General features: G+C 42.5%; 1 non-coding gene across 1 annotated transcript; it reads left to right on the top strand.

Annotated features, from left to right (window-relative positions):
- The first annotated feature begins 11,111 nt into the window (after window positions 1–11,111).
- Window positions 11,112–11,186, top strand: Trnas-cga. The gene has a single exon. It is a non-coding gene; the product is annotated as a tRNA-Ser (tRNA).
- The last annotated feature ends 7,821 nt before the right edge of the window (window positions 11,187–19,007 follow it).

Raw genomic sequence — 19,007 nt, 5'->3', positions numbered from 1 at the left:
TCATGTGTTGAACTGGCGGCAGGCCTTTGTTGAGGAAAGAAGACTTTAACAATTCTCTTTGTTAGATACATCTATCAGAGAAATGTGGTCACATAAAATGTATCCACGGCTTCGAATATGAAGAAACATCAGCCTTATAATGGAATGACGACAATGAAAATCTGTGCTGGACTAGGACTCGGACCCGGATTTCCTGCTGATCATGAGCAATCACCTTACTATTAGGCTATGTGAGCACAACTCACTGCCAGACCAAAACTTCCATTTGGCGTCAAGTATGTGTCTACAACTTGTACTCGCACATCTATTATGTATATTTCTGTACAGAGCAGACATTTTACTTGAAAACCGCTAGCACAATGTCGGTGGATATATACTATCTTGGAACGCCTGTCTTATTCCGATTTACGATCTAGTTTTCTTTTGGACAGTCGTAAAATTGTCGCTATGTATATAAGTTATGTTCGACAAATATTTTTATTAATTTCAGTCTAATGAATCAGTAACAGCACACACACTTGCAACTTACAAAATAAAAGAACATGTGCCAACAGATGTTCTTCTAACGTCTGTGGGAAACCCTTGCTGACGATTTTAGTCCAACATGCCAATACAGAATGTCTTCACTGATACATATGACTAATACTAGGTGCACAGCACCGTGCTTGTGTTGATATAACAATGAAAATAAAATATGGATGCCAGGCCAATGTGGTGCCATCTAGATGGCATGTATTACGCACTATGTGGCTACATTTCCTTATACTTTGCCTCTGAGGCGATGGAGCTATCAGTGGATGCTTGTCAGCCATATGGCATGATATTCAATACTCAGCATGCATCACTTATTGGTAACAACACAGATGTAACTTCAACTGGATGAGAATTGCAAAATCGGCATTTAGCTTAATAGCACCCACAACCTGCCTACAATACTTTCTTGTCTTAAGAAAAGTATTTAACCAACACTCCTGCACATAATGGTAGACCTCTTTTCATGATGTATACATGACTTATAGCTCCAGACTATCTATCATACACCAATGTTGCGAATTATTTACTGTGCTGAAAGATTCCTCAGGGGTCTTAACTAGTAACATACATTGCCCAGAATTTACTGTCAAATACAGTTGTAACTTTATTCATATTGATGATGATGAACTGGCAGGAAATGTCAGCGTATTCGTTTTTTTATATCAAAGATAAGTTTTTTTTTTAATCTTGCGATGATACTGGAAACCAAGAGAAGAGGAATGGTTCACTACTCCCTGGTAGTACACATGCTTTTACTGTTGAACTATCTGATTGCGGAGTCAATAATCTTATTCTGTCGCCACTGACACATCCTGAGGGGATTCCCTTTGAGCATGTATGTACATTTTCAAAAACCCGGCTTCAACCCAAATATCAGCTGTTACAGGAAATTTTTCATGGTACTGATGGGGTAGACTACCAAACATTCATCGAAAGCAATGATATTCCACCGCCTAATAGAGCAAACCGAATGGTGTATTCAAACTTATAGTTGTAAACCAGGCTATGCAAATATTTTTGTTTCCACCATCAAATGAAGGCCACTTTCTTGTATTTGTGCCACACATATTTCTAAATTTCAAAGCAAATTGTAAGGGATGATGGAAAGTTTATTATGAGGTTCAAATGGGACAACACAGATTTAAAAGATATTTGCCAAGTGCACATAGGAGCTGACATAATATTCAAAGAAATTGTTTATATTTGAGTGGATTACTGGAATCACATACAGTATGGCATCCTCCTTATAGAAAAAAAAGAGGAAACTGAATGACAGTCGATATATATGAAACCTCCAGGTGTTCCTGCTTAAAAGACAGTGCACCAATACACAACTGCATCATTATACTGTAGACTATAGATAAATCTGCATGTATGTAACACACTTGTTTCAAGGGGGTGAAGCATATGTGTCTATAAATTGACGGAGGTAATCAACAAAGTTAATAGAAATGGAACGTCTTGTCAAGGCAGTGGTTAGAAAGGTGTGATGCTGAATGACAGAACTGAAGAAGTCAGTGCAGTACTAATGGATGCAATTACTTTTATCAGGGCAATGGGCATGAAGTAATTTCAGGCAATATACGTAAGTGTTGTGCACATAGTACCACGTAGTCAGTGCGTACACAACTTTCCCACTAGATCGCTTCGCGCCAAGCACAACAGCACAGGCACAGCGCTCGTCCATCTCCGCACTACAAGATGGTGCTGCCATAGAGACGGACCAAATTCTGCTTCCACCGATCTGCATATTAATATGTAATGCAGCCAGTGAGATTGCTGCTAACATAGAACCTTTTCTCCTCGTGGATCACACTCGCGCAGTGATACATGAACGCGCGAGGTATTATAATGAGTGTACAGACCTCCAATTGGTCAGTCTGTACCAGTCTGCATCAGTCTGTAAGAGTTCTACATTTGTCTGTAAGAGTCTACAGTCAAGTTTCAGTCTGCACCTAATAAGATTACCATATTCCTGTACATAGCCATGAAGATAAATGTATAGACACTTTTGTCAAGTATCAGAGATATATGTGAGAATAAGGTTAACGTACCCGTATCAAAGGAACTTCAGATTGTCAATTGTAAATAGCATCCAGAACCAAGTTAACTAATTTTATGCTTGTTATTATTTTAATAAATGTGTGTGAAAATTAATCAAGTTCTGTTTAAAGTTGGTCACCGTCAATATGCTACTCTAAGTGTGCAACTGGCATTTCTATCGTCTGACCTAATGGCAGAAGATAAACACGTCACGATAAGACCACGAGACATATTGCTGACACTCGCCTACTTCGTTAGAGCGACAAGTCAAATAACCTGATGGTGTGTGTACTGAAGGTCTTACAGTACGCACACCACAGTAAGTTGTATAAAGTCACAAAGCAGACATACTGTACTGTAGCATGCTGCTGATGAAGTGTAAAGTTACTGAAGCATGGAAAATCATTCAACGATTGTCAAAATTAGGGTAGTGGCAACGAGATCAGTCTCTCTCAGACACTATTAAACCAGCAATTGGAAGTCAGAAAAGGCACAACGAATGCAGGCAGCAACGTTGAAGAAAAAGAAGAAATTGCTGTTACTGATTTCATTAATCATTACACTGACAATGAGTTGTACACAACATAAGGGATCAGTAGGAACAAACCACTTATGTTAGGTAATTACCCAATGCATTTAACCAAGAATGCAATAGAAATTGGGGAAAAAATTGAAAGAATGCTTCAGTAGTAGCGAGTTGGTGGCATGGGTGCAATTTTAATATCAAACTGATAGCATATTAATTAAATTGATCAAATAATCTTCCCTGCCCCTGCTTATCCCTGCCACCCTCGCCAACACAACCCCTAGCTGTACTCACATCCAACCCTAGATAATGTCACATGTTTTTCTCAGCTTGCACATGTGACCCGGCCCCTCCCCCTCCCCTCCTGAATCCCTAACCCTTCCCCAACCCACCACATTGGCGGAAATTTTGAATTTTGGTGGGAATTCCGAGTCTGGTGGGAATTTCGAATTCTGACGGGAATTGTCCCAGGTCTGTACTGACACTTACTCGTGATAGGTGCCATGTCTTTTAGACAGCGCCCCTTAGCACAAGAGGGAGATTTACAGGCATAAATAACCCTGCCCATCCACAGAATTGTCCAGATGGCCTGCAGCATTCAGCTTTCCACCAGCTGGACGCCGCCTTAAGGCAACACTCCTATGCCAACACAGTAGCATGTATAGTCATCTAAACAATAGGTGATAAAAGGACGGCTGCCTGAAGTGCTACCAGTTCATCTGAAGTACAGTGACTCAGCCACTCCTAATTGTTTGGGAGTACACCTACAGTGGCGACCTTACGAAGACTAGGAAGGCCCACAACCCCTTCAATAGGCCTCTCGTTCTGTGATGGAAAACACATTCATCTGACATCAACGCATCTATAAACAAGCATGTATTTAAAGAAAGGAAAATAAATCTGTGACCATAATAAATATCCTCCTTCCACGAAAATAGGCAAAGTCCATTTTCTTTTACTTTTATGAGCAAAATCGGTATAGTTTTTATATTCGACTGCATCGCACCTCATTACTTTGTGACGTCCAGTGTAGTGGACAGGGGTGTGTGCTGTACCTCGCGTGATCGGCGAGGATGAGACGGCGGAGGAGGAGACGCTACAGAATCGGGCCGCTGCGAGCAGCCTGGTTGCTGAGGCCCTAACCCACTAATCTGAGGGAGGGCAGCCCATGGATGCCAGAGCTATGCAGTGGCTGCCGCGGCCTGGTTAGGTCTGGGGCCAGCAGCGGCGGCGGCGGCGGCTGCAGCGGGAGCGGGAGCGGTGGCGGTGGCGGGAGTGGCGACACGTTGGTTGTCGAGGGGTCGGATGTGTTTTTTACTAGTGATCTTTTGTTTAAACTGTATTCAATCGATTTCACTGACCAATAGGATGCTGCGAATTAAAAAAAAACTACCCCATACATGTGAAAAATATCATTTTACTTAATTTGCATAATTTTTTTATATAAACATGGGGTTAGCGGTACAATAGTTAAGGGGAGGGTGTGTGTGAGTGGGTGACATGGTGCAGAACAGCAGGTTAAGTGCAGAACACTTGGTTAATTTGGTAATTTTTATGTAAAACGCAGTACAATAGTTTGAGGGGGTGGGTGACAAAGAAGAATGCGCCAGAAATGGCGTTCAAAAGAATGTGAAACTCCACAAGTGTGCCAGGAAATGGTGAGAAGACATAAATGATTACTTAATCTGGTGTAATAGTGGTAGAATAGTTTAAGGAAATGGGGTGACATGGAAAACCACTTAACAGAACAATAGGTTAAGTGCTGACAAGGGGTCAGACATTAGCTTAAGACACTGAGAGTACAGTGCCAAACATTAGGTTTTGCAAGATGTTTACTCCATGTAATTACTTCTTACAAGACTGACATGTTTCCAAACAGCAGAGAATGATGAGCAAGAGAAATCCAGCCCCCAAAATCTAATTTTTTTTATAAATAAACAATGTACCCTTGAATTTCCTGTTATGAGACCCTTCCACTCCAACACCAGACCATCAACTTGGATTACATCATGGTAGGAACGACAGCGCCCTGTGTACTAGGACAGTTGGACCCCTCAGCCCATGGTGACCACACTGCTTCCCACCATCTTCTCCGCCATCTTGGACTACGTCACAGAACAGATGACAGTCCCTTCTGGTGGCAGTATTGTGTACTAGATCAGTTGGACTCTGGACCTCGTGGCTAACACACTGGATGGAGGTACTGTCTCTATTTGTTTAAATAAACAGTGCATGTAAAATTAAAACTTATGTTAAGCACAGGTTGAGTCATCGTCCCACTGTTTCCTAGGAAGAGGTGGCAGTCAGATGACTTATGTTAGTGTAGGTAGCCCAAGTGCCCTTCCTTTCCCGCCATTTTCTTAGGTTAGTAGAGATAGTCAAATTGACCTATCTTCCCTCCAAAATTCAAACTTGCCACCAGTTCCTAGGAAGAGGTGGCGGTCACATGACTTAAGTTAGTGGAGTAAACTCAAGTGACCTATCTTACCCCCATTTTCATAGGTTAGTAGAGGTTGCATTGTCCTGATAGAATTTGAACTTCCTGCCAGGGGGGCATGGGAAGGAGTTAGCATGGCACTTTCCCACCTTAGAGGTTATTTAATTCATCAATTTAATTAAGTAGCCAATCAAACTGATAAGAGTGAGAGGGGGGCCTATTCCAACAACTCAGACCTGAAAGTGTACCTGTAGCAGCGAGGGGGGCAGGGGCTTGGCAGAGGGGTAGGGGATGGGGGCAACAATAGTTTAAGTGCCTGTTAGTGGAAAGGAAATGGGGGTGTATTCAGAATAACACATAAAAAAGCGTGATAGTGGGACAATACAAGTTCCTGAGTATGTTGAAACGTTAATTACAGTTTAATATTCATGAGAAGTTAGCTCTGGTCCCAGGAAACACCTAGAAAATTTCCGGTCAGGGGTAGGTTCTATAGTCCTGATACAGTGAGATTCTAAGTGTAATGGTAGCAATCGAGGGGAGAACTCTGGGTGATCCAGCGGACATGATACAAACACGGAAGAAACTGTCGTGGCAACACTGCAATGCCCAATGATGGATCTTTAAATCGAAACAGATAATAAAATATACAGAATTCACTGCATTTTTATATGAGGAAAATAAATAATAACAGGTTTAGTCCCAGCTACACTACGGGCTGAAATGATTCACAACCAAATCAATGGCTAAATCAATTCGGGAACCAGTGGAACGGCACTTTATCAATCATCCTCTACGTAACAGAAATACTTCAAAACTCCGGCCGTAGACAAAACCCAAACCGGGGACCACCTCCAAACTGGCAGTAACATAAACAGAATCATGACGAACGTATTGTAGAGTTGCCACAAAGCAACCCTCCACTTCAAATAATCTGACAAACTAATCGCGGCCACATCATGTTACTTGTTGCTGCTCGCAAGATAGGGTGGGGCTACTATCTCAAATCAAAGAATTCATATGTTACAGTGATTGCACTGACATGTGGGATGACCTCTACTATGACTTTGAATTCTGCAAGAGAACATGTTGAAGAGACTGTTCAGGCAGCTGTTAGTGCAATAGTTTGTGGAATTTCTACTGCTGTAGGTATTGACACTAGTTAATGAACGGCGAGTAATTTTTTAAGAGGATGCTAGAGAAAACTACCAGGACAGAACTGTGTAATTTCTGGCTCTGTTGCTGCTAGAACTCAAGGCATAATAATGCAAGATCACATTAAGGTAGGTTTTCGAAGCGGTGCCACATTTTGCACGTTACTTATTGTAAAAGGGTTATCTGTGAACTGTGTTTTGGTGCTGGATTTCTTGTGAGACGGGGAAGGCCAAAACAGACCTCCCTAGCGGAAAGTGCTATCTGAAAGCTGATGAGGGAAACGTTGAACTAGACTTATTGAAAACTAAGAGCTGGCATGTCAGATTTTCTCAAGGGAAGAAAATCAGAACATTTACAATGTCCAGTCTCATTCCTCACATAGTACCAACTCATGCTACTCTGCTGATGTGAGTAAGGACTCGGCTACCATGCGGGGCGCTCAGTAAGTAAGAGTTCAATAAGTAACGAAACATTTGTTTTTTGTATGAAAGCAGGTTGGTTTTATTCAGAATTCTAGCACACCACATTATTCCACACCCTATTACCAACAAGTTCTGTTTTTCAATATCATATGCGTTCAATGCGACAGTCTTATGCCACCTCCCTGGGAGGCCCTGTATGCCCACAGGCTACCACTCGACGGGTCGACGTCGGAGTCAACGTGTTGCTGTATCAATAACCTCCCTATCATCCACGTATTGCACAGTCCATCCTTCACTGGGTCAGACAGATGCAAGTTGGACGGTGAGAGATCTGGGCTGTAGGGTGGATGAAATAGAACTGTCAGGTGAATTTTGCGAGCTCCTTTTTGTGAACTCCTCTCTGGTGTACAGACTAGTGTCAGCTCTACCAACAGAGACGTGCAGCTGTATAGTAAGGTGTCTGATTGTGATCCATCGATCACCCAGAATGAGAGTGTCCGACGTTCCAACAATGCAGGAGTCACAGCTGTGTGCGGCCGGCCGGAACGCGGGAAATCGGGCAGGTATGCGCGACCTTGTCGCGACAATGACAGACCCCTCGCCCAACGACTCACAGTGCTTTTGTTCACCCACAGGTCTCCGCCGACATTGTGTAATGACCATCTTCTTCTGTTCGGATGCACAAACAGTGCCCGAACTCTTACCGGAATCGGTAAAAAAAGCCGCGAGTAATGAGTATAATGGGCAGGGGCACTATGAATACAGTGCGGGACAATAAGTTGGGAATGTAGGTCTCACGGGAGTCGTGCCAGAGATAAATCCCTGCAGTCGCACTATCGTCTGTGTCCTCGGTGGCTCAGCTGCATCGCCGGCACGGTAGCTCAGCGTGTTCGGTCAGAGGGCTACGTGCTCCCTGTAATAAAAATAACTGAGTCAAAGAATTAACGATCAACTTGCACGGATGTCTTGTGACGTCCGTCTAGACCAAACGCAACGAGCTATATCGAACAAAATGAATAAAAAAAGATGGATAGAGCATCTGCCATATAAACAGGAGATCCCGGGTTCGAGTCTCGGTCGGGGCAATCATGTTCAGCTATCCCCGTTGACCTATATCAACGCCTGTATGCAGCTAGGGATATTCATTTCATTGTAATTTCATACTGACTATAGTAAGTGTAGTGAATGTTGTACACAAAAAATGAGTTTACTTTGTAGCGCAAGTCAACGAGTGGTGAACAGTCCTAGAGGAGTATGTTATAATCAGAGCATAGTGCAACATTTTGTGATGTACGCAATGGACTAAAGCTACTGATGGCAGAGCAAAGGTGTTGTAAATAAATACCTTTTTTCTATTGAGACCATAAATACAATTCACTTTAGTATTATTAGAATGAAGAAACCTGTTCTATTTGTAATAGTACGTAAGATTATGCTTCTCTATTGCCTCAGACTTATAGCTTACAACGTGCAATAGCTGTTAATAATTATACGTTTTCCTTTTATTTTGTAGTATATGCCATGTCTTCATACTGTGTTCAGTAATAGTCCATGAATTATTTAATGTATGTTTACCAATAATTATGTCAGGCAGCTTTTCTCTTGTGCCTTCAGGTGGACGTTTTGCGTACGTAGTGGACTTTTCTGTTTCACGGTGCGTTTAACTAAGGGACATTTTAGAGTTTTTGATCCTTAGGTGAGTCAATCATGTCCTCAGTATCAGTATACGTGGTTAATTGAGAAGAAGAGCATACTTTTAGTCTTGTAAGCGTCATACCAATGTGTTCAAAAGGTAATCCGACACGGCTGTGCAGATAAGAAATACGAAAAGTTTTATATATGAGTAAATTTTGTAAATGAGACAGTTTCAGTTCTAAAATAATGCGCTAGGTAGTCTGGCCGCCCGTAAGTAATCTTACCAATTGTAGTGGGACGAAATTAAGCATCACCCATCCACCAATGTCAGCTCAGTTTGCAGGTGACTATAAGTTTAATTTAGTTTTGTTTATGTATTTTTCTTATTATTTGTAATAGATGTGAATTATCTAAAAGTTTTGTATTTTTTTTATGTGTTTCATGTACGGAGAGGGCGGCGCAACGAACGGAGACAGCATCTTCGTTGCCGCGACCAGAGAGGAAATTGCTGGCCGCTATACGTCGCGGGTCGACAGCCAAGGAGCAACAGAAGATCCTGGAACCGAGTTGTTGCGTCGTGCTTCTAAAAATTAAAAATGATTTTTATACTCTTTTTTGTACAACAATGACGTCATATAGAGCTTAATCTTATTGATACTGTTAGTTTTGTCACTGCCTGTCAACGGTCAAGTTCACATCTGTATGTGTAGGAAGCTAATAAAATAGAGTATGCTACTAAAGTTGAAACACGTGTTCTGAGGATTTATTTATGAAGAATTATGTGAACGGATTAATAATATATTTGACAAAATTATTGATTCTGACAGCGTTCATCGAAACTTTGAATCTCAAAAGTTTATTTAATGTGTGATTCTGATATCGATTAGATCAAGATAACGGTGTCAATATAATTTCTGAGGAGAAACAAACGAAATTTAAATCGAAAAAGTTTACGAAAACCAATTGGCCCAAGTGATGTAATTCTTTGCATACGACTCAACTGATGTTTTACAGTTTCGTTCAAGAACCATTCTATGACAATTTAAAAAGCATATAAATCATTTTTGAAGTGCGTTGTAACTGACGTAGGTGACGAAGTCTGCACATGGTCATATATCAAACGAAAATCGGTTATAAAAAACTTACGCCGTTACACTACACAATTACAAACAAAATTGAGAAAAAAATCCCCAATATACGTGGATCACACAAATGATTCAAATGGCTCTAAGCACTATGGGACTTAACATCTGAGGTCATCAGTCCCCTAGACGTAGAACAGCTTAAACGTAACTAACCTAAGGACATCACACACATCCATGCCCGAGGCAAGATTCGATCACACAAATGTTTTGTAAGTAAGTCATCATTTTACATGTCATTAATGTACTCATAAGGGCTTTATCATGGGGCAGCCTAATATAATTTTGTTTTTGCGTAAGTCTGATACTGGCCACATAATGTTCCGCGCCCACTCTTCTTGAGCTGTCAAACGATGCGCTGACAAGATCTGCAAATACGACCTGACGTTTCCGACTCTCGGCTGTTCCACCGTCCTCAGTCCCCGTGTTCTTGCTGATTCGTCGTCGGTCGTTCGTCCACGACCGACAACCTCTTCCGTCACTGATCCGTCGATATTCACCGAATCTGACATCACGCACTCCAAGCCGTCAAACAAAAAAAAAAAACAATAATATTCTCTTTAAAGGAATTGATATTGAAACAGTAAATCATAATTTCTTATCACACATTACTAAGAATGAGATTTTCACTCTGCAGCGGAGTGTGGGCTGATATGAAACTTCCTGGCAGATTAAAACTGTGCTGGACCGAGGGCGTGAGTCGGGCGTGAGTCGTGCTTGGGTAGCTCAGTTGGTAGAGCACTTGCGAGCGAAAGGCAAAGGTCCCGAGTTCGAGTCTCGGTCCGCCACACAGTTTTCAAAATGGCTCTGAGCACTATGGGACTCAACTGCTGAGGTCATTAGTCCCCTAGAACTTAGAACTAGTTAAACCTAACTAACCTAAGGACATCACAAACATCCATGCCCGAGGCAGGATTCGAACCTGCGACCGTAGCGGTCTTGCGGTTCCAGACTGCAGCGCCTTTAACCGCACGGCCACTTCGGCCGGCCCACACAGTTTTAATCTGCCAGGAAGTTTCATTTCAGCGCACACTCCGCTGCAGAGTGAAAATCTCATTCTGGAAACATCACCAAGGCTGTGGCTAAGCCATGTCTCCGCAATATCCTTTCTTTCAGGAGTGCTAGTTCTGCAAGTTTCGCAGGAGAGCTTCTGTTAAGTTTGGAAGGTAGGATACGAGGTACTGGCAGAAGTAAAGCTGTGAGGACGGGGCGTGAGTCGTGTTTGGGTAGCTCAGTTGGTAGAGCACTTGCCCGCGAAAGGCAAAGGTCCCGAGTTCGAGTCTCGGTCCAGCACACAGTTTTAATATGCCAGGAAGTTTCACACTTTACTAAGTTCATTCGTTATCTGTTGATCAACATACTGAATACAGCATACGGAGCAAATGCGTCGAAAATCAATTTCTAAAACTTAATATGAATTCTGTACTGTCATCTGTGTTCATTGATTGCATGCCTGCTCATTGTATTTGAGACAATTCAAAGTTACATTTTATAATGGGTAAAAGACGGGATTCCATAGCCTCGATCTGGTTCTTTAGCAACGTTTTCCGTGATCCATCGGGGCATAACTCAAAGCATACGACAACCAACGACAAAAAGTCGTTTTTCGGATATAACGTCGAATGTAAGGCATAATCGTACCGGTAGAAGCATTCTGAGCCGCCAGGACAGAACTAAGTCCGACAAGTGCGGCCGAACATGAATGCTGTGCTCACTCTGATCTCCGATTTCAGCAACGCTGTGCACCATGAGTTCTTGCCACAAGCTCTAATGGCAAATAAGGGGTACTACAAGGGCCGGGCGGTTGGCCGAGCGGCTCTAGGCGCTTCACTATGGAACCGCGCGACCACTACGGTCGCAGGTTCGAATCCTGCGTCGGGCATGGATGTGTGTGATGTCCTTAGGTTAGCTAGGTTTAAGTAGTTCTGAGTTCTAGGGGACTGATGACCACAGATGTTAAGTCCCATAGTGCTCAGAGCACTTCAACAGCATTTGCCGGAAACAATCTGAAAAAAAAACCGCCGGAATTAGTGGCGGAACAATTCACGGCTTGGGAACTTATTCAGGCTTCGTTGCTTGTTCGTGAATTTTTGGCCGGAAACAATGGTGTAATGATACCCCAGCCTCCATTTGGATATGTAATTATCTAACTTCTTTCTGCTGCAGATATAAATAAAACATTAAAGCGCAGTAGTTTCCCGGATATAGACGAGATTAAAAACCCATCACTGAGAAAGACGTAAGTGTTCCCAAAGATCGAGTTCCACAGGTACTTCGATTGAAGAAAAACCACTAGCATGAGTGTACAATATGTAGTGGGAATTATTTTTAAGGCGATAACATTGATGCAGACGAGTAAAAAAAATTCTTTCCAAAAAATAGGAATTCTTTACATTTTTCCAATAAAATTCTCTCACCTTTGTTTTTAAAACAGGTACCAGACCCCTTTTCGTGATATGTTCTCACAGAAAAACTCTCATTTTCGGAATCATAGGTTTTCACGCATAAGACTGTTACTTTGTTCAAACAAGAGTGCCACGACATAACATTTTAATGGTCAGTTACTTTCAAGACCAATGGAAGTGAAACTGTAGTTCTCCAATTATATTATTGGTTTTTCCTAGAATTCTCTCGTCGTTATCCTTTTCTTTCGATGTTGGAGACAACCCTTCAGATTCTTCAGCTTCATCAATGTTGTGCTTTCTTTTCGCCCATCAGTTTTTCCCTTACTCATCCACAAATATAAAGGAAAAAAAAGGCAACACTCAGTAACGGAAACTCAGCGTATTTTACCACGGTAGCATGTAAAGTTAAGGTAACGCATATATGAAAAGGAGAAAGTAAAAATAATACTACTACTACTAATAATAATAATAATTGAGCTGATAAGAGGGATTTCGAAGACAGTACAGATCTCGTTAGGACGTCAGGATCATTACCCTTTCGATTCAGACGAAAAAACTTCACTGAAAATAGAAAAGAAAATTGGCAGAATATAGAGACCGACAAAAGCATCACTGAATAAGTGCAATATAAATTACTCAATACACACAGGTTCGCACTGAAAATTAGCCTTTCTTTCTGCTGCAAATATACCAACCGATATTTCCCTGTCTGACTAATTCAGTATTGCTAAAAGCAGCACACCTTCTAATAACGGTTCGCCATACGAAATTGGCGCTTCATAATGACGCTAATACCAATATAGTCGCTCCGCTCTTGGCTCCCTTCTGTCTAACACGCTTTCGTAAATTTTTGCCCCGCTGACAAATCCGACCGCGCGTACGAGTGAAATGGGCATCGACAAGCCGGCGAAAATTCCAGAGACTTCAGCAACGAGTAAAATGTGATTTGCATTTAGATACACGTTTTTAACGCTTGGACATAATCCGTTAGCGGCGGAAAACAGAACCATGTAGCTTTCCAATGTTATACTGTGAATGACGTCGAAAAATAGCAACATGAGATTGTTTCGCGATGAAAAACGGGAATAATGTATTACAGGACTGTTCCATAGTGCTCTACATTGTCCTTTCAGGCCTTGCTCAATGTTAGTGTTTTTAACGGATCATCGATTCCTTTCCTTATTCAGCAAAAATTGATTACGTATAGTTTCGCTCTCGCACATTACAACAGGTGAGATGGAGAGGTGTGCACTACACATTACTGTGACAACAGACAGTTGACTAGTACTGAATTGTTATTAGAGAAGAAGAATAGTGATAAAGCGTGTGGTAGCTAAGTTAAAGTCACTTCCAACTAAGAAAATGCACCTTTTAGCCGGAACCCCGTGCTCGGGAATCGAGAACGCTACCGCGAGACCACGAGCTGCGGATGCAAACACACATTTTAGAAGCCGTTGTACGTATGTATGTACGTGTGTATGCATATACGCTGAGGTGACAAGAGACATGGGATACCTCCTAATATAGTGTAGGACTTCCTTTTTCCCGGCGCAGAACAGCAGCTCAACTTGTCATGGAATCAACAAATCACTGGAACTCCCCCGCTACAATATTAAGCCATGCTGCCTCTACGAGTACAATCATCCATAATTGCGAAACTCTTGCCGGTGCCGGGATTTTTGCACGAATTGACCTCTCGATTGTACCCCATGAATGTTTGATGGGATTCATGCAGGGCGATCTGGGTGGCCAAATTATTCGTTCAAACTGTCTACAACGTACATCAAACCAATCGCTAGCACCTGTGATCTGGTGTCATGCACATTGTCATCCATAAAAATTCCATCGTCGTTTGAGAGCATGAAGGCCATGAGTGGCTACAAATAGTCTACAAGTAGCCGAACACAACCATTTCCAGTCCATGATCTGTTCAATTGGACCAGAGGACCCAGACCATTCCATGTAAACACAACACGCTTCATTGTGAAACCACCACCAGCTTGCAGAGTGCCTTGTTGAAAATTTTGGTGCGTGGGGTTCGTGGGGTCTGTGCCACACGCAAACCGTATCATCAACTCTTACCAAGTGAAACCGGGTCTCATTTCACCAGGACACTATTTTCCAGTCTTCTACAGTCCAACTGATATTGTCACGAGCCCAGTAGATGCGCAGCAGAAGATGTGCTGTGTAGGACGACATTTTTAACTTACGTGTTGATGTCCCTGTGTACTGAAAGGTGGCTACACTGTGCCACTGCGCCAGAGAGTGCGCCAAAGAGTACTATTAAGCCGCCTCCACAGTGCCTGTTTAGGGTTCGTGGAAGTCAGTGCTTGTTGTGACTTCGGAGAGGACAGTGCGTGTGCGTGTTGAGAACTCATAGAGTCAGTTTTGTCGAGAGCTCGTAGCAGTGTGTGCGTGGGCAGAGCTCGTGGTTGTTGTGAAGTTGGAGCAAGATGTTGTAGTAAAGAGTGTAGTTCCATGTCTTATGCAGTTATTTGATGGGAGAGATAGCAGATGTTATTGTAATGAGTGCATTTCGTCAATATATATGAAGGTAAAAATTACAATGTTTTTTTTTATTTATTGGTTGTGTATCTGAAATAATGTGTCACTACAGGTTCAGTCAACAAAGCATCTGGCTTGTGTTCTTGGATTAGAGTGTAATTGTGATTTTCTTGCGTAATTATAGTTTTTCTAAATTTTTTTTGTCACGCCAGTATAGTTGGTATTTAAAAATTCTTGTCTTGTTGGAAAAGAACCGTGCCAGATGTGGACGTTGAGTCACACTCCCACATACAGAACAGTTACATTTGTGCCAGGATTTGTAGATTTTATAGTTGCTGGGGACTTAATTAATTAACTGTGTTTACGGAAATTTTCTTACATTGTTTGTTGCAGTCAGATAGCGTAATAATTCTAGTCAGGGCCAACCGATTACGAGACTTGCGTAATCGGACATACTAAAACACTAAAAACTATTTTCAATCAAATATAAATTTAATTAAGCCCCCATGCAGTACGTACGCTCGATCCACATCTCCTTTTCCTTCAAGGGATTAATTTGACCCAAACGTGGGACATAAGAAACTCCCCATCTGGAAAAAAGCCTTTTTTTTGGTAAGAACCAACTACATCGCATAGAGGCGGGTGTGGAGCTAGGGATGAAAGGCACGTGATGCAGAAGCGTAACTCAAAAATATCTGGAGCAGTTTCAACCAAATGTTATATAAGCGTGAGTAATTTTTTGTGCTCTTTGTATAAAAATTCTGTATAGTAATACGCCCTATCACCTCCAGAGATTGGGATGGGAATGAGAAGCTGTGATATGTGAAAAAAACTGGCACACTTATCAGTTTGCTATCTGCAAAAAAATTACTGTGGCAGTAGGATACCCGTAGCACCCCTATGGCTGAGAGTGGGGGTGAAAAGGAGTGACGTACAAGTGTAACTCAAGAACACACAGAGTAATTTCAACCAAATTTGTTAGACACGCGACTCATTACTTATGTAGAAGACTGTGGAAGTGAGAGACCCCTACTACTTCTGGCGGTGAGGATGGCGATGAAAATTACCTTTCGGTATTTCTTTCCTGTATTTAGTGACACCCGAGCCGATCATCTGCTGCCATAGCCCATTAACACCACATTTCGCTGCACTGTCCTAACGGATACGTCCGTCGTACTTCCCACATTGATTTCTGCGTTTATTTCAGGCGGTGAAGCTTGTCTGTTAGCACTGACAGCTCTATGCAAACACCGCTGCTCTCGGTCGTTAAGTGGAGCCCGTCGACAACTGCGTTTTCTGTGGTGAGAGGTAATGCGTAAAATATGGTATTATCGACACACTCTTGACACTGCGAATCTCTGAATATTGAATTACTTAATGATTTCCGAAATGGACTGTCACGCTTTCAAAGTCTTAACTTGCGTTTTGCAACCGGAATCACGTAACAAACCTATTCACACGAAACACCTGGGTACAAATGAAAGCTCCGCCAATGCACTGCCCTTTTATATTTTGTGCACGCGATACTAATGTGCATATGGCTAGTCCATGACTTTCGTCACCTCAGCGTACGTATATATGTATGTATGTATGTATGTACGTATGTTCTACATCTCTTCCTAAACCACTGGAGCCGGCCGGAGTGGCCGAGCGGTTAACGGCGCTACCGGCTGGAACCGCACGACCGCTACGGTCGCAGGTTCGAATCCTGCCTCGGGCATGGATGTGTGTGATGTCCTTAGGTTAGTTAGGTTTAAGTAGTTCTAAGTTCTAGGGGACTAATGACCTCAGCAGTTCAGACTCATAAATTTCCAATCTGTGCAGAAAGCCATGACATGCTTTGACTCCTCGGCCAACGGTTTCTGATAGTAAGCCTGATTGAAGTCAAGCACCGTGAAATAACAAGCACCAGCAAACCACGAAAAACAGTTTTGTAGATCGGGAAGGAGGACTAATTCCAATATAACCTTCTCATTGAGCTCTCTACAGTCAATAATTGGTCTATCAGTCTTATCCTGTCCTTTAGGGACTAGAAATATCGATGCAGCATAAGGTGAAGTGGAGGGTCGGATAACCCCCTCTCAGAGCATATCATTGATCTTTTCTTTTAACAACCTGATCTTGGAAGTGGAGAGACGGTAAGGCGCATCACGCACCCGAATATCATCAAAGAAACGGATGTTATAGTGAATCCGGTCAGTCGTTTCCTACCGATCCGTGATAACATCAGGAAACTGCTCCAAAACACCTATTAACAGGTTAGCTTAACTATGACTAAGGTGACCAAGCTCAAATTCAGATTGCCCGACTCTGTGTGAGTTGACATTATTAATAACACGACAGTAGCGCCATTTTCGCAGATGTACAAAATATAAAAGAAAAGGTGTTACTAGCAAACTCAAGAACTGTGCCTGTCCGCTGAATAAAATCACATCCAGTCAAGAGTGTAACCGACAAATTCTTGACAAAAATCAATTTAACAGGCGCTGAAAAACTGCGAGTAGATAGACTCCCACGTACCTCGCTCACCAGAGGCAACTCTTGCCCATTGGCAACACGACATCGCTCAGACAGAGGGCGTAAGAGAGAAAACTTAACAAATCATGGTACTGTAAGTAATAGTTATAATCCAACAATGTAACTGAGCTTCCGGAATCCAGTAAACCATACACAGGTTCTTGATTAAGAAGAGGGCAAACGTATGGAAGGCCAAGTTTATTAACAGTGCAGTGAGCTGGGGGCATATCTGTAAGACAGCTGACTCTCCTCTCCTGGGGGTCAGCTGTTAGGCCTAGGCCTACGCCTAGCCGGATAGTCGCGCATCAGGCGACTATGGGCGCCACATCGAAACTCCTGACGGTCAAGGAATTGACATATGGCTGACGTGGATTATTACTCTTGACATGGGTATGGATTGAGACTCCCTACCCCGACCACGTTGCTCGTCAGCGAACTTAAGTGTCTCTATAGACGAGACCAGTTCGCTAAGTTCGGAAGAGGTGGTAGGTTTCCGAGCAAACGTGAGACGTGAACGATTTTCCAGCCTCACGCCCTCGAATATGTTCCAAACACCCTTGTTCGGTGACTTTCATCTCGAAGGCAGAGAGAGACAATACGAAAACGCTCTATATACTCAATCAAGGTCTCTGTCGATTCTTGAACTTACAAATAACATGAATGCTCGAGCTTGTACCGAACGTGTGGGGGCAATTTGCTTCCTACTATACGAGACCTCAACTACTTCAAAGTACTCCGCTCTTTAAGCACTTGATGTACTCTCGATGTACTTAGCAAGCCCTTGGACGAAGGACAAAGTACCCAAAGAATAACAGTATCCGAAATTTGTAAGGCATCCGCATGAAGTTCAAAACAGATATAAGCCACAACACCTCCTGAACTTGATTCCACCGACCAACAGACAGATGAAACCGTGTCCTTAAATAAATCAATAATGGCGTTAGGCATTTTGGCGAATGAATCTGAAACTGGGCTACTAAAACCTTGAATATCCATATGCCGTAAGCCTTGTAACTGATTAACAATTGAGTATTCTCCTTCCACACTACTTGCTTCACTATCTAAATCCAATGTACTTGCGCTAACCCGCAGATCTCTTACCAGACGAGGCAACTGTCTAACAGTTTCCTTTCGCACTTTATTAAGCTCAAGATGACCTAGATCAGGCAGACGATTACTCAAATGGAAAAGATGCCCTCATACACAATAACTGCCTACAGGTGGGCTGACAACCCCGAAAAAACTGCACGTTACAATACACGTCAAAACCGACAGAACAGGTGGATGTAGCAGCACGTACCTCACCAACCATGTCCAACGAGGTATAAAGGGGACAGTCCAGCGCAGTGCATAATTTGGTCTTCAGCTCGGTGACGCGCCCTTTCACAGGAATACTCGAAATGTTCCCTCCTCAAATAGGGCAGGCCCAAGCAGCCTGTAGGTTCCACGACCATGTACGGCTCTCTGAAACAATTTCAAACTTCTTCAGAACAAATTCAAAATTACAAACGACAAATGATAACAAAGAGGGCAGGCACTTCTCCCCTCCATTTAACCTCTAAATATGCGACCACGCTCAGTGGCTGCCAATGATATCACTGAACATAGTGCGGTATAGTAAAACAAGACTTGGAAGGGCAGGCCCACAATCGTCATCATTTGTCATTTACAAATTCAGTTTCATTTTTA

The sequence above is a fragment of the Schistocerca piceifrons genome, chromosome 3 (genome assembly GCF_021461385.2).
Source record: "Schistocerca piceifrons isolate TAMUIC-IGC-003096 chromosome 3, iqSchPice1.1, whole genome shotgun sequence".
Taxonomy (NCBI): domain Eukaryota; kingdom Metazoa; phylum Arthropoda; class Insecta; order Orthoptera; family Acrididae; genus Schistocerca; species Schistocerca piceifrons.
Note: the sequence above shows the minus strand (reverse complement) of the source record. Positions and strands in the feature narration are given on the sequence as shown.